At 42.9% G+C, this 12,492-nt stretch overlaps 1 protein-coding gene across 3 annotated transcripts in view; it reads left to right on the top strand.

Annotated features, from left to right (window-relative positions):
• The window catches only part of TBXAS1 (thromboxane A synthase 1), a 263,546-nt gene that overhangs the window by 5,678 nt on the left and 245,376 nt on the right, over nt 1-12,492 (top strand). For 2 of the 3 annotated variants that reach the window (XM_032689004.1, XM_032689005.1), the window contains 2 exons: nt 5,139-5,236; nt 6,951-7,104. The gene's annotated coding sequence lies outside the window, so the exon portion shown is untranslated. Of the gene's footprint in view, nt 1-5,138; nt 5,237-6,950; nt 7,105-12,492 lie in introns of those variants that run through there. The other variant, XM_032689007.1, reaches the window with a different exon arrangement.

Below are 12,492 nucleotides of genomic sequence, written 5' to 3'. Positions count from 1 at the left end.
TTATTAACCAGATGATTTACAAGCCAAATTCCTACTGGGCAATACCTGCCTGATCCACTTACATATCCTGCCTCACCACTCAGCTTTATTTATCCCATTCTCTACTCTCCACCTTAAAAAATCCCATTGTGTGGCATTACCAGCAAAGAACAGCTATGTTTCATCTCAGACATGGCTTCAGCAATCTATTCTTCAGCCTCTGAAACAACCTTTTCAAATAAAGGTATTTTATTAAATGGGAAAAAAAAATTATACAGACTGAGGTAAAATTTCGGTCAGGCCTTATGAAACAAACTCAGTGACTTTAAAGTAATAAAACTTTCTGTGGCACTTAGCCTAAGCTGATCTTCTATACTATACTTCAGGGATAAGTGCAGATGTGCTGACAGAAACCTCGTGGCTTCCAAGCCATGCACTGTGTAGAGCTTTGAGGGATTTTCTGGAAAGCAACTACTTTTCCCAAGTTAAACATTTTTATCTCCCCTCCCAAAATGTCCAGCAGACCAGCAGTGTTTCAAAGACAAGCACACATGTTTTCTTCCATGACTTTCATGCTGTCAACAGAAAATATTTGAAATTGCAGGCAAAGTTTCCAAGAAAGCAGAGATGAAGATTTTCTTTGCTTAGATTAAATTTTCAAGTGTCTTCCAGCACCACTCCTGCCTTTGCACCACTCCCTTGCTCAGCTGGGAGCCTGGAGATCTGAGTCCATGACTTGACCACAGATCTGTTCAGGCACTTGGTGTGTTTAAGCACTGTGGGCCAAGGAGTATATCTGGTACATGCAGTGCCTGCCACAACACAGAACTGAGCTTGGCGGGATGGGAAACCCTTCTAGTATTTACACTTATTTGACTACTTAATGGACATTATCTCCTTCTCCAGCCCAGATCTCTATAAGAGCCAAACCTGACCATGATGTCCATCACTGTTAATACTGTACCAATAGTAATAGCTAAGCTATTGGTGATGGGTTCACACAAGAGCATTGTTCCTTGTTGGTTAGCCGCAGCCTGTGACTGTGGCTTTAACAATTGTGATGATCAGGTCTTGTCTTGGGACCCTGCTGCCCACTCAATTCTGTGCTGAGAGAGCCGAATAAATATTTACTACTTCTCAAAATAACACCCAGACACACTCACCCTTACCACTGCAGAGTAGTTCATCTAATTGAAATAAAAACATAAGTAAACTGTTTGTCAAGGTGGTTTATTAGGAAAAGATTGCTGTGTCAGGAGCTCCCTCACTGCAAGAGATGCTGTGTTGTCTCTCTTAATATTTAATGCCATTTTAATAATATTTCCTAGTTAGGGGGGCAGGCTGATGCTACAGACTAAAGGCTAAGCCTGCCAAAGTGGGGAGGAATAAAAGCTTGAGGTCAGCCTCACTCCATTGACTTCCCCACATGGAGGCTAGGCAAAGAGCAGTGTTGCTCTCAGCCACACCCAGGTCCTTCTCTCAGCAACTTTATTTCAGATTTGTTGATATTGCCTTTCCTTACTCAGAATGACACTTCAAAAGGTTAGGGCCACATCCTGAGGTGGTGGAGATGAGAAACCCACATTTTTCCTTTGAAAAACCTGTTTCTCCTTGCAATGCTGCTCCAGTTGGGCTCGTTAATCGAACAGTACCATAAACTACTGAATTTATCCCAAGCTTGTGATTGCATCTGCAGCTACAGCACTCCTGCCTGTCTTTGGCAAGTCTTGTTTTGGAAACCTTTGGGTTAAACTCAGAGGTGTTTTATCTCAAGGAATGGGGAACTGCAGCTTAAGCATCAAAGGTCCCCACTAGTAAAACTTCCAACAATGCTCTGCCCTCCAGCCCTCACAGACCTGCCCTTGGCTGCAAAGCTGCTGCACAAGGGGGTGCCCCAGTCTCTACACCATTCCTCCAGAATTCTGGCAGCAATGCCCAGCTCAGGCTCTTCCTTGTTGTGAAAGACTCCTGGCTGAAGGACCATGGAGTCAGAGCCTCTGAAGCTGCTGCATAATAAGCTGTATTCTTTTTCTAAACACCACTAGACAGTTCAATAATAATTACATGAACTTTGTAATCAGCCAAACCAGCGTAGGCATCTACTGACCTACACGTAGCATTTGTGAGTAATTTTACATAAAGGGCAGGTACTTTTGTACTTGGTGCACAGGACTTGTGCACAAACAGCTACAGAAGGAGGGCCCAATTATAAATAAACCATCCTTAGTTGTCACTTTGCTGTCTCTGACTTCCCACGCATTCAAATGGTGAGACTGATTCATTTAATCTTACTCTAAAGCAGCAAGCTACAGAGGCAGTTTCCCGACAGTTGCTTAAAAAAGTGTAGCTCGGCTCTCTTAAATTGTCTTCCCTTGTATTATATTTAGACATTGTGATTAGAGTATCTGTCACGATATGCTTTAACTTTGAGGCAGAAGTTCGAGCCGCTTTCTGAAAGCAAACGGAGATGCTCCCAGGAACCAAAAGGGCATGAGCGCCGGGTTTCAGCGTTTAGGAGCAGAGATGTTCAGTGCTGCTTGCACTGCCGGCCCCCCCCGGCACAGTCAGCCTTATGAAACCTGAGTTTTCAAATAAGTGCAACATTATTTACCACAGTGAGACTTCTGGGAAGGGTGGAGGCAGTGAAAGACTTAGCAGCTGTTTCCAAGCGTTTTAGCAATATCAGCTGAGAAATTTTTATGATCTTCCCTTCTCTCCTCCTTCCCTCTTCTCCCCCCCAAACCTGGCTATTCTTGTCAAAGACTTGGATGCAAAATCTGGACAATCCTGTCATATGAACATGGCTTTTACACATTTGTGTCACTGCAAAGCAGATTATAATGACTACACTTCATTCATTTTATTCTAATTAAATCAGTAGAGGTTTCAGCATAGATACAAACTTGATGTGCAGCTCTGCCCTTGACAATTGCATGCCAAAGAGAATACCTGAAAGCTCTTGTTTGGCTAAATATGCTATTTAGTATTTTCTAATGCTCAGGTAAAAACAGTCAGTGAATGTGGACCCTTACACATTGCTATATTATTATGGAGGAGGTTACTAGAGTTACACTGAAGGAGGTTTCCTTGTTCTGTGACTTGCTTTGCCAGAGCACTTATCAGATACTGAACTGTGAGTTCACCTGCTGACCACTATCTGTTATGAGAAGACCCCCAGATTCTATCAGACTCTCAGCCACTGCTCTGGCTGCAGGAGCTCTACAGCAGCCTAGCAAATATGACCAAAATCTGGCAGACAGGACAAGGTGAAAGACCCTCTGGATCCTAAGGTACATGGGGAGACAGGGAGGGTTCTGTGTAGAGGGGGAATGGTAGGGAGCAGATGCCATACCCACTGTTGCCTGTTGTTAACCTGGAATAAATGCTGCTGTGGAATTCAACACACTGAATTAAAAGGTAAGTTTCTCCCATGTGCCATGTATAGGATGCCTGTCTCCTCTAGCTGATCTACAGAGAACTGTAAATCTTTTATTGCTTCTACATACCCTCATAGAAACTTGTGCTTTTAGTTTAATGTGTAGAAAACTTCATGTCCTACATCCAGATCTTAATGTTCATCCAAATATGATTGGATTACCATTCTTTTAAGATCTGCTATATTCCTTTTCTTTCAGATAAAAATGTTGTGCTAGAAGTTTTCCACCATCCCTGTGTCTCTAGAGAGAATCTTGGAGACTCGAAGGTGACTTTTCTGTGAAATGGTCTCAATATAATTCCAAAAATACTTCATCATTTGGAGTCTGCTCCTCAACCTCCAGCAGAGATCAAAGAGATCCCAGAAAAAAAATTAAGCAACATCCATTCCTAGGAGCTGAGCCTTTGGCTATAATCAATCAATCAACTACCCTTTTATCAGCCAGATATAAATTGACTTGGGGCATTTTGGAACCAAAGGCTAGTGTAAGGCTGCTGGTTTAGGCTTTGTTTCCATCAAAATATTGAGTCCAAGGAAAGATCTTTGTTTTCAGTGTTTTTTACATGTTCTTGTTATTTTCACCTTCAAGCTTGCTTGGCCAGTTGGGTATGAAAAGCTTGTTTTTGCTTCCTAGTGGCAGGATCATCTGTTGATGGTATGTATGGGGTGCTAATTACTATCTGTCATTGGTATTTATGAGGTTCAAATTGCTACAGGAACTAAGTGCCATGTACAATATTGAGATAAGCATAAATGTTACTGAGTGTGGATTCTGCTCTTCCCACCCTAGTGCTCGGACCCTTTGACTTGAATACCTTGTCCTCTCCCTCACACTCCTTTTCATACTTGCGAGGCATCTGAAAAAAAGTGAATTGTGTGCTTTGCTGTGAAGCAACCCTGGCTTGTGAGTGAGTGAGCTTGGGAGTGGCCCATGGCTCCATCTCGGAGCATATCATGTTTCTGTCCCTCATGCCAGCAGGTGACCCAAGGCACTGGCACTGTGACCAGCAGCACTGGGAGCAGAGCCCACAGAGCCTGGGTCTGCTTTGCCTGGAGCCTGCACGCCAGCTGCTGTTGAATTGCTTTCCATAGGATGTCTTCTAAAATCCAGCAAACTGTGGCAACTGGGAGAGCTGAAATCAATTGAGGTGCTGCTTCCCAGCCTGTGCACAGTCATGGAAGGTGTACCAGTCAGAGAGCATGGAAAGCTTTGAACTGTCTGGACCAAGAGCTGCTGAGAAGCAGGGAGCTTCTGGAGCCTCGCTGGCATTAATGTGAAGAATTTCTTGTGGCTACTGCTACTAAAGAGACACTTTGCTTCTCAGAAAAACTAGATCCTTTGACCAACTTGGCCACAGCTGTGGTCAGAGATTCAGTCTCAGCCTGATTCTGAGAAAAAACAAATGCCTGCAACTCCATTTCTACCACTACAGAGAAATTAATATGATCCCACAAGAAAGTTGATTTGAGATGAAAAAAAGGCAGGTCACAGTAGCAGCTAATTCCCAAGAGGGACAGGCACAAACTTCTTTAATGTGGATATTGAAGGGGACATATTTTGTTTCTATTATTACTTGATTATGGGAGACTAAAGGGAAATTTTTTCACAACCAAAGAAGTATTTGAAAAAAGTTTTTAAAATGTGAAAATTAAAACAAAAAATTAGGAAGGATATTGAAATGAAGCATCTGTGTAAGACTTTTTCTTCCTTTTTTTTGATCAGTTCTGATGGTTCTAATTGATGTCCAACAAGAAAGCTGGAAATGATTTAGAGATGAAGAAGAAAGGAATGGCACTGCCATTTAGAGATGAAGAAGAAAGGTAAGCCCTGCCTATGGGACAGCAACCCTGGGACACACCGAAAATGCTTGAATAAAGAAGGTGCCATGAACCAACATTTATCTCCTGCTTACCCTAACAGCTATTTCCTTACCCTCAAATTTTTAGGAATGAAAAGCTGTAAGGATCACTAGTTTCACTAGGACTTTTCCTTTATATATCACTGCTCACTCAAGACTTTCAGCCCATTACACAAGTTGCAGTGATGTGCTTGGCAGGAGCCCTTTGAAGCACATACTGCCATTCCTGCCAGCTTGGTTTCCCCAGCAGAAGAGCAGTGGTCAAGGGAGATGAAGGGATGGAACCTGCAATGCTGGGATGCCCTCACTTTCCTCACCCTCCCAAGTTGCTCGTGCCCCCCTTGCTTTGCCCCCACACAGGTTTCTGGCCTCACAGCCCACCTGAGGCCAGGCTCTGCAGGAATGACAGCTCATTGCCAGATGCTGTGGTGCACCAGGCAAACAGGGAGTGGGCACCCAGCAGCCAGTGACCAGCAAGTCAACGATCCTATCCTTTGATTGCTGAAGGCTGCTCCATAACGCCAGTAGATTTGCAGAGAACAAGCAGAGCTGGAGTCAGGTTACACTGACTCCCAAGGACCAGGCAGCAGCTTCCCAGGGAAAATACATGCCCACGTAAATAAAGAGGGAAATAATTATAAGGGAGTAATTAACTGAGCAGAAGTATAAATGGAAAGCAGAAGCAGAGCTGAAAGACAGAAAGAAAAGCGCTTGAGCTTTTTTGTAGATGCAGAGGCTTGCATTTTGCATTTAAAGAAATAGAGGAAGAAATTTAAATATGTATTTAGGAAAAAAAAATCCAATGGGAAATGTGAAAAGAATCAGAACCTTTTGCGAGGCAGCCTCTGAAGAGACAGAGCTATAAATGCACAAATCCAAATATCAACCTTTGCTTCTTAAACAGTAAAAAAACCAAGTAATTCGTTCATTACAGAGTGAAAGTAACCTCTGGGAAAGCACCTGACGACAGTGCTGGGAATTCCTTACCCTGTCACTTTTGCTTCTGTCACTGGGCAGTATAAGTGAGGTAGTTATTAGAAGTGTTATTTATTCCAAGAAACATTGCATTCCTTTTTTTCTCACCACTACCTTGCTTATAGTCAGGTGTATTTGTTGAAACATGATCAAAGCCCTGAGTTGCACTACAATCCGTATCCCAGCGTCATCCACTCAGCTGGTCACTGGAAGGATGAAAGACTGTCCTTCTTTCCCATAGAATCATGGAAGGGTTTGTGTTGGAAGGGACCTTTAAACGTTATCTAGTTCAACCACCCTGCCACAGACATCTAGATCAGGTCACTTCATCTAGATCAGGTCACTCAGAGCCTTATCCAACCTGACCTTGAATGTTTCCATGGATGGGGCCTTAGTCACCTCTCTGGGTAACCTGTGCCAGTGTTTCACCACCTTCATCGTAAAAAATTTCCTGTGTATATCAAGTCTGAATCTACACTCCTTTAGTTTAAAACCATTCCCCCTTGTCCTGTTGCTACTGTCCCTACTAAGAAGTCTGTCCCCATCATTCTTATAAGCCCCCATCAGGTACTTGAAGGCCACTATTAGGTCTCCCAGGGGCCTTCTCTTCTCCAGCTGAACAACCCGAATTCTCTCAGCTTTTCCTCACAGGTGAGGTGCTCCAGACTTCTACTTGTCCTCCTCTGAACCTGCTCCAACAGATCAATGTCCTTCCTGTGTTGGGGACCCCAGAGCTGGATGTAGCCTTCCAGGTGGGCTCTCACCAGAGCAGAGAAGATGGGCAGAATCACCTCCTTTGACCTGCTGGCCACACTGCTTTTGATGCAGCCCAGCATACAGTTGGTTTTCTAGGCTGTAAGCACATATTGCTATCTCTTCATTCTTCTCATTAAGGAAAAACTGACAAAAAGGGTAGGTTTTATGGCACATGCAGAAAACTAGCAGCTGCCAATGACAAATCTCCCTTGGACAGATACAGATGATGGTTCTTAGTCCCTTCCTAGAGGAATGTCCTGCCCCATTAAACAAGCTGGTGGTGAGTGAACCTGGGGCAAGCACTAAGTAGAAAATGGCTTATCAGGGAAGCAGGATCTCACTTACAGAGCTCCTGACTGAAAACCTAATCTTTAACTTTCTTGCAAAAGGCTAGGTGGGAAACAAGTCTAAATATGCTTTGTTTGCTCAACAACACAAGGTACCTTCTGTACTCTGGTCTCTTATGTTTCAGGATGAAAGAAAATTCAGCAGGCAATTTGTCACCAAATTAAAGTCACCGCTATCAAAATCATTCTGGATCCAAAAGAGAGGAATAAATTTGATTGTACTTGTAGAAATGTATTTGGGGCAATGTTAAAGAGCCTGGACCAGCTGCTTCTTGCTTAGCTCTTATGTAGGCAACACCTGCGTGGATTGCAGTTGTGGATGGCTGAGTGAGGGCCGGCTGTGCCATGAACTGAGATGGAGATGGAGGGGCTGATGCTTGGAGACCACACTATGTTCCTCTGCCTGGCATACTCCAGAGTCCCCAGAGACAGGAATGTCAGATACGTGCTGCCTGTTTTCTCCAGCCCGGTTAGGAGATAATGGGAGTGACACTGTAGGGAAAAGATTCAGGCAATATGATTTAAAAAGAAAAAAAAAAGGAAATAAGGTAGAAACTCCTCCATGATTTTGTTGGTCTTTGAGCATGGTGGGTGGTGGGGCTGGAAGTGGGGAAGCACAGAACACAGACAGACTGTATTAATTTGATAAACTAGAATGACTACTGTATTTTGACACTCCGTCACTGTAACTAGCTTTTGGCTTTGGCCAATGCTGTTTCTAAGGAGGATTTCTCTGTCCTTATGCTTACCCTGCCTACCAGCCACATGAGAGTTGTGCTGTTTAACCCTCCTTCCCCTCATTTGTATTCCCCATTCCCACACAACCCATCGGCAGTGTAGCATTACTCCCCTCCCCCAAACTTTCCCTCTTTCAGTTGGTGTCACCACAAAGGAATAGATTATTACTGACACTGATTCCAATTTAATCCTCCCAATAATCTGATTTTTCCAAGCCTATTTATATCCTTGAAATGACAGTAAGGTTTAAAGTGATACAAATATCTGAGCCTAAGCGCTGGTACAATCCACACCAGTCTGTTCCAGTTTTGACCCTCCAGAATAAAATGTAACCCCAGATATTATTTGATAAATCCCTTCCCAAGTGTTTTTAGTGCTAGACTGGTCCTTGGTTACTCTTTTTGACTAGCTTTTTCACCTTACAGGTTTACTGTCCATTACACTGGTAACAAGCTGAAGTCCCAAAATAAGTTTTAAAGCTCATATAAATGTAGAATTTCTTTTCCCTTTGTGGATTTTAATAACTTTCTGGTGTCTGGAAATGATCAAGAAGTAAAGCTTTCATAGCAATGTAAGAAGTATAAACCCACTCCAGTTTGTTATTTCATCCAGCAACTTGAGAACTTTTTTTATTTTCCTGGGCTTTAAGGTGATCAGCCAATGTTTTCTCCCATCCCCATTCTCCTTAAGAAGCTTATTAATGTTTTACATTCAAAATAAAGACAAACCAATCTGAAAACAAAGCCATACTTAGGGCTGCACATTGTAAATGTGCTTGCTGGACTATTTCCACTATTTGTAACCAATTCATTTTAATATTGCTCCAACTTCTTGCTAGATCTGCAGAACTTCAGCTCACACATAGCCCAGGAGTAGTTCAACCAGAAGTCAGCAGGTTTTTGTTCTTTTTTCCCCCCACTCTTATAATTCAATGCACTGATTTGTTTATATAACCGAATCCTTTTGTTTCTCCAAAAGGGACTTGGCTATTTCACTGAGCGACAACACCCGTGGTAGGTGATGGTCTGTTTTTTCCAAAGCAAAGACTTCAGTTTTCAGCAGAATTTACATTCCAGTAATAAATATTTAAAGGAATTATAATGGAACTGAAGTAAAGAATGTCTCTCTGAAACACACACACGTGTATACACACACACAGAGACAAGCACACTCACAGTCAATTAGTCTGGGGTTGCTCTGATGCAGATGGTGCCTCTGTTCAACTCCTGAAGTAGTTTGCTTTTCCCATTAGAAAACTTGGCCACTTCGGATTTTTAATACCCCATAAAAAGCTTATAAAATGTTATTCTTTATTGTCTATGTAGCAGATCATTCAAACATCTATGCCAAAGGCATTTTCTGCAGCAGGGTCTCTTTCTGCCCCTAAAATAAATGTAAGAAAGAATACAATCTGTGCTGATTTCTTGCTGTCCTTTCTCAGGTATGAGCTTTAGGATTTTCAATCATCTCTATTTTATTTTGCAACAGACTAAAATAAATGACACCAGAATGGCAGTTTTGGAACGTAACAGGACTACACAACTACCTTTTGGCTTCAAATGTGTAGTCTACTATAAAGCAAATAAGACACTGATGTACTTTTCTATTTACAAAGCTTGTATTTGTCCCTGTGGGCATAACACCAGGTGATGTCTTACTTAATGATGGTAAAGACTGTATATATGACATAAACAAAAGAGCTGCTTTTTAAAAATACTAAAAAAAAAAAAAAAAAAGAAAAGAAAAGAAAATATTCCAGCTATTTTGAGGAAGTAGAATGAATTGACTCCAAAAAGCAGAATAATGAAAACCAAAAGGTGAAAGCAGGAAGAATGTGGCATAAATGTCTCCCTCTGCAAACCAGACGGTATTTATTCAGTACAGTTTTATCCTTATCTTTTCATTTGCACTGAACGGTGCCCACAGTAGTAGCACTACAGCTGGCTGAGTATAAGGCCCACTGATCGCTGCCCACCCAGGAGGTATCAGAGCCTCCTTGTCCCTTCTCATGCCCTGGACTGCCTCATTCCATGAACAGCTTCACCATGAGGAGGCCTGTTACCCGTGGAGGAGTTTAAGGGCTGTAAGGCAAGAGGTTGTGAGGGGGAGGGTTACATTTGGTTTTTTTTCATTGCTGTGTCTAGGGCTAAGCAGCAAAATAGTACTTCTTCTCCATTTCCACCCTATCTCTGTTTTTTCACCTTTGAAATCTGGTTATTCTTAGCTCACTAGGTTTAATTTGCTGACCAGACATGAACATATCCATCTTTCATGTTGATCCTGGCTTAAACTCAGCAGAAACAGAAGTAAGAGTGGAAAATAACCCATCTGACAGCTAGATACAATGATACTGAACCAGTTTAGGAGAAATGGAAGGTGGTCACAGGTATGTGGAAGGTCTCTCTGTCTGCTCAAGGTAGTCCACAGCTAGAGAACAAAAGGGTGAGTGTTTGTGGACATGAGCGCATGGACATGCACACACCAGTGGAGAAGCAGGGATAGATGCTTTTATAGTCATCAGCCCTTATTGCCGGATTCAGCTTTCTGCAGGCATCAGTGCAGGGAGGCAGCCCTAGAAGAAGTTTACCTTCATCGAGAGACACCTTTGGAATGGATCAGCTGGCCAGGAGGGGGAATGAGAAAGACCTCCTGCAGGAAAAGGGAGATCCGTCTAGGGTAGAAGAAGCTCCTCCTAGGAGAGGGGCAGGCAGGGATGGAGGCAGGAGGGCTTCCCACTCCTACAACACACTCTTCCCATGCCAGCCCTGCTCCATCTACTGGCAAGAACAATGTGGAGCCTCTGCTGTTTGCCCGCCGGGATCCAGTCTCTCCTGTCCTTCCCCTCGGCCCAGATTCCGTCCATGTCTTCTTTTCATCTGCCACAAGTGGCAAGGATGAGAAGAGCAGAGCCTTCCCCAGGCACAGGAGGGACAACAACCCTTACTCTTGGATCCTAGGACAAGGAACTGCTTTCCCATGAACTTCCCTCTACTTTAGCCTCTAACATGTTACGAATGAAGTATTGTGCACACTGGGTATTTACCATCTGATCACTGCTCACCTGTGGTCAGTCAAACCCCAGTGGAAATACCCTGCAAATCCGCAGAGGCTGCATAGCAGACTGGGATACTGCTGGGGACAGAGTGAGATGGCAGCATCAGCTCCTGCCTCAGCAAGTGCCCAGGAAAGCACGGTGCAGCTATGAAAGGTATTCAGGGAAAACACTTCTGCTTTGCTGCTCAATGGTTTGCAAGGTTATTGTTTTGGCTCTGCCTCCATTTTTCCCTTGCCTACTAGGTGTTTAAGAGAATGTGCTGAGGAAAGCTCTGGCTTTTTCAAAATATGGAAGCAATATGGAAAACTTTTGCTATGTATGAGCCTGCATGGCTTTGCAAACTTGACTCACTCTTCTCTGCACGAGGAGTTGCAGGCTGGTCGCAGCTACCCTGTGAAAGGCAGTGGGATTTTTTATCTCTGGCACCATTGGCTTTAAATGTTTTTTCCTCTTGTCCTACCTTCTGCTATTGGGAAATCATCTGCACCTGGATTTTGCTTCTCTTTTCCATGTGGGAAAAGAAGCATGTTCATCCTGCTGTGGCTCTTACATATGGCAACTCTTTGAGCTCTGAGTTACAGGCAGTCAGGTGAATGGGGTGGGCTGAGGTTCCCCACGTCATCCAGCCCCTCAGGGAGGGAATGAGGGTAGCCAGCATCAGACCAATGTTTACAGAAAGTTTAGTCTCCAGTGGATTTCCCTACTCCAACAAAACAATAGGAGGGTCTTGTGCTATATTATCCACGCTTCCTCTTTATTCTGATATTATCTGTGAACTCTTGCAAATAATAGATGACTGAGACCATTTTTGTTCTGGGAAATAGGAAGATGAAAACATTAGACAGACTTTAGCAGTTTCAATAGACTTATTCATGGTGTATGTAGTTATGCAAGTCAGGAACTAGCAAAATACCTGTTGGAATAAGTAATAATCACAAAAGCAATTCTCTTACATCTCCTTTTCAGTAAGAGATATTGTCTCGGTCAAAACAAAAGAAGAGTTCAAAACAAAAAAAGAAAGCAAGCATAACTCCACTCTTAATGCCACCAAGATCTTGGGAAGCAATCCATTCCAGCTCTTCTATGTGTCTGCTTAAATACAGGTGTTCTGATGTTCTAATATAAATTGCATGCTGGTGATTAATAGATCTTCTGTCACTTGGACTTGAACTGAAGTCAAAGGAACATACTCTTCCCCCCCCCATCTTCTTTTTCTTTTCTAAACCTACATTAAAATAGATTATTCAGAAATCTTGGAATGAAAAGTGCTAGGTCAAAACTCACATTTTTCTAGCAAGTCTATGAAAACTTACTTTAAAAAGTCACATACTGTAGAATCTCAATTAT

Source organism: Chiroxiphia lanceolata, chromosome 5, assembly GCF_009829145.1.
Source record: "Chiroxiphia lanceolata isolate bChiLan1 chromosome 5, bChiLan1.pri, whole genome shotgun sequence".
Lineage (NCBI taxonomy): Eukaryota > Metazoa > Chordata > Aves > Passeriformes > Pipridae > Chiroxiphia > Chiroxiphia lanceolata.
Note: the sequence above shows the minus strand (reverse complement) of the source record. Positions and strands in the feature narration are given on the sequence as shown.